Source organism: Dioscorea cayenensis, chromosome 3, assembly GCF_009730915.1.
Source record: "Dioscorea cayenensis subsp. rotundata cultivar TDr96_F1 chromosome 3, TDr96_F1_v2_PseudoChromosome.rev07_lg8_w22 25.fasta, whole genome shotgun sequence".
In the NCBI taxonomy this organism is placed as follows: Eukaryota; Viridiplantae; Streptophyta; class Magnoliopsida; order Dioscoreales; family Dioscoreaceae; genus Dioscorea; species Dioscorea cayenensis.
In genome coordinates, this window is record NC_052473.1 from 5,955,876 (window position 1) to 5,959,236 (window position 3,361).

Below are 3,361 nucleotides of genomic sequence, written 5' to 3' on the forward strand. Positions count from 1 at the left end.
AGAGGCAAATCACTAGATCCATTAATGCACTCAAAGAGTGGGAAGGTGAACGCAGGGAAGTGTAGTGTGAAGTTGTTGAGAAGACATAGGATTAGCATCGGTAGTGGAACTCAACGTCTTTAAGGATAATGCAATAAAAAGCAATGTAAACCATGGAATAAAACCCCTTGAGTTCATGTTGATGACCTTGATGGGTCGCTCAATGTCTTCAAGGATACCTCTCCAAAGCTAGGTTGCTGAAGGCCCCCTCGAAGCTATGATGGAGAAAAGATCTATCAAAGTTGGTGAAGAACGGCCCTAAATTCTGCCAAAGTCCTTTCTCTTTGAAACCCCTAGCCGCTTTGCTCTTCAAACGTTAGCAAAAAGTCTCCAAAGAATAGGGCAACAGGGCTATTTATAGGCCTAAACCATGACTGTCATGTGCCTCCATGCGACCATGTGAGATTTCACGAACCCACGTGAGCTACAAAAATTCCCATGCGATCGCGTGGAATTTCCATGCGGTCGCGTGAAAAGTGTTTTTAATACAGTACTGCTACATTTCAATTAGAAAACTCCAGAATCATACTATTCACAATCAAAAAGAGGAATCATGATTGGGAAATATGTAAAGAAGATGTTTTAAGGAGAAGCCATAATAACCTTACTCTTGATGCTAAATTGTTAAAAATAGATTTAAAAAATGTTACATAATTACTAATTTTACAGCAAATTACAGAATTGTAGCTATTATTTTAACATATCTTGCAGAATGTTACAGAAATCTAATTTTCTACTCTTAGAGGCATTCTCTCAAACACTTAAAGAGCATGGTTTAGAAAATAGGGACAATATTTGATCTTTCTTTGAAGTACCAAGTTGTTGAAGAAATTTTTCAACATATTGGTTTCGGGAGATATAGAATACAAAGAGAGGTACTTATCATCCACAACTGACAAGAGGATTCAAGCCAAATTGTGAGTTGAAAGAACACAAAGGCAGTCATATTTCTATGTCTCGACCTATGTGAATAATTCAAGAATCTTCCAAATGATGGTTAGACGACGAGAAGCCTTGACACGACTGATTTGCGTGTGTATATCTCAAGTGCACAGGTGTCGAAGTAATAAAATACTGAGTGAGATGGGTAGCCGAATCCACACCAAATCCAAGTATTAGTAGCAACCACTTCTCAATTATCTAGTCGAAATCAAGATTGTAATGAACTAGACTCCAATTCCAAGAATAAGAATATCTCAAGCAAGCAAAGGAAAGTAGAAAACAAGGGAGATCTCAATTAATAAAAGATGAGGTATCTGGTAATGTTTCACTCGTAGGATCTAGACATGAAGTGCAAAACTTACTAAATGTTCCTAAACCGAAGTTAGATGAGTCGAGGTAATCCAAGAACTACTGGTTCTTGCCCCAGGCCACCGATACTAGTCCTCTAGTACGTCCCCGGTGGAGAAATCGCCAATCTCATCACCCTCACACCACATATGACCGCAATAAACTCTAGGGATGCCTAAGAGTGCAATCGATTCCTAAAGATAGACCTAATACTACTTCTAGGCAAAAGATCTCTAACCCCCTACAAAGTCTAGGGTAGAGAAATCTTTCAATCTCATGCCTCACACCAAATATGGTTGCATAACGCTTAGAGAATACGGAGATAGGAAACACTCATCGCAAGGGAAAAGGGACACCCAATCATTCTCATGACTCACCCTCTCAACCCCTCTTTAATCTAAAGTTCTGAATTCTAACGAAGACCCTCTCACCAAAGAAAAGCAAAATCATGCATTACCAATCAGTCACAAAGATCAATACGATGCAACCAATGAGAAAACAAGATTAAAAATCAAATAAACTCAGTAATTAATAGAAACATAAAAGTAAGCCAATCACAAAAGATAAGATCCTAGGGTTCACATGCCCAAATACCTACTAGGGTTTAGCCTCCATGGGGAAAGTTACAAAAGCAAAGAATAATACAATAAAAAGCAATGTAAACAATAGAATAAAAACTCCGTATGAGTTCCGCGTGATGACCTTGATGGGTCGTCAACGCCTTCATGATCCTTTCCAAAGCTAGGTTGTTGAAGGCCCCTCGATTCTATGATGGAGAAAAGATCTATCAAAGTCGGTGAAGAATGCCCCAAATCGCCATAAAGATCTCCTCTTGAAACCCTAGCCACTTTGCTCTTCAAATGCTAGTAAAAAGTCTTCAAAGAATAGGGCAATAGGGCTATTTATAGGTCTAAACCGTGATCGTCTACGCTGTGCTCACGCCGACCGCAGGAGATTTCACGCACTGCGATGAGCTGCACTCCCATGCGATCGCTAGTGGAATTTCCACACGAGGTCATGTGAAGAGTGTTTTTACTACAAGTTATTTTATCCTTAAGTTTCCAACAAAAACTCAAAATGTATCTTTATAACCTATCTTTGCTTCTCTTTTCTTCAAGGCATTCACAACATAATTGCACAAAAGAACACTCAAATGCACTATATGAGATATAAAACCATAGCAAAAATGATACCCAAAGCATGTAAAACATATAGAGAAAAATGTATACCAAGCACTCTATTAAGTGTCATACCTACCACACGGACGCGCGCCCCATCCACGTGGACCTCAAGAGAAGATTGTTGAGCCTTGTTATGAAGAGCACTTTGCAAAGTGTTGCACAAAACATGTGAAGCAAAATACTCATTCATGCGATCCGGTGAAATTTCTACATGGTCGCTGCGGAGGCTCAATATCACCGTGCGTACCACATGGTCGATGCAAATTTTTGACTATAAATAGCCATTTTGCCTCATTCTTTGGAAACTTTTGGTACCATTTGAATAGCAAAGCTGGCTAGGGTTTTGAGAGGAGGTCTCTTTGGCCAACTGGGGCCATTTTTTCACCAACTTTGATAGGTCTCTCTCTTCATGAGGACATCAGGGCGGAAGCCTTCAGCACCCAGCTTCGAGAGGATCCTTCAAGATGTTGAGTGACCCATCAAGGCCATCATCACGTAATTCAAGGGGTTTGATCCCCTATGGTTTTCATTAATTTACATTGCATTAATTGTTTTTGCACTTCACCCCATGGAGAGCTAAAACCCTAGTAGGTATTTGGGCACGTGAACCCTAAGATCATATCTTTGTATTGATTTTACTTTTATGTTTTTCTATTAAATCCAAGTTTAATTTAATTTAAACTTGTTTTCTCATTGCTTGCATATCGACATCCTTGTGGTTGATTTGTATAGCATGATTTGTTGCCTTGGTGAGAGTATAGGTCTCCATTAGGCTAGAACTCCAAGATTAAAGAGGGTTAAGAGGGTGAGTCATGGGATGGTGGAGTGTCCTTTTTCCCTCCGATTAGTAT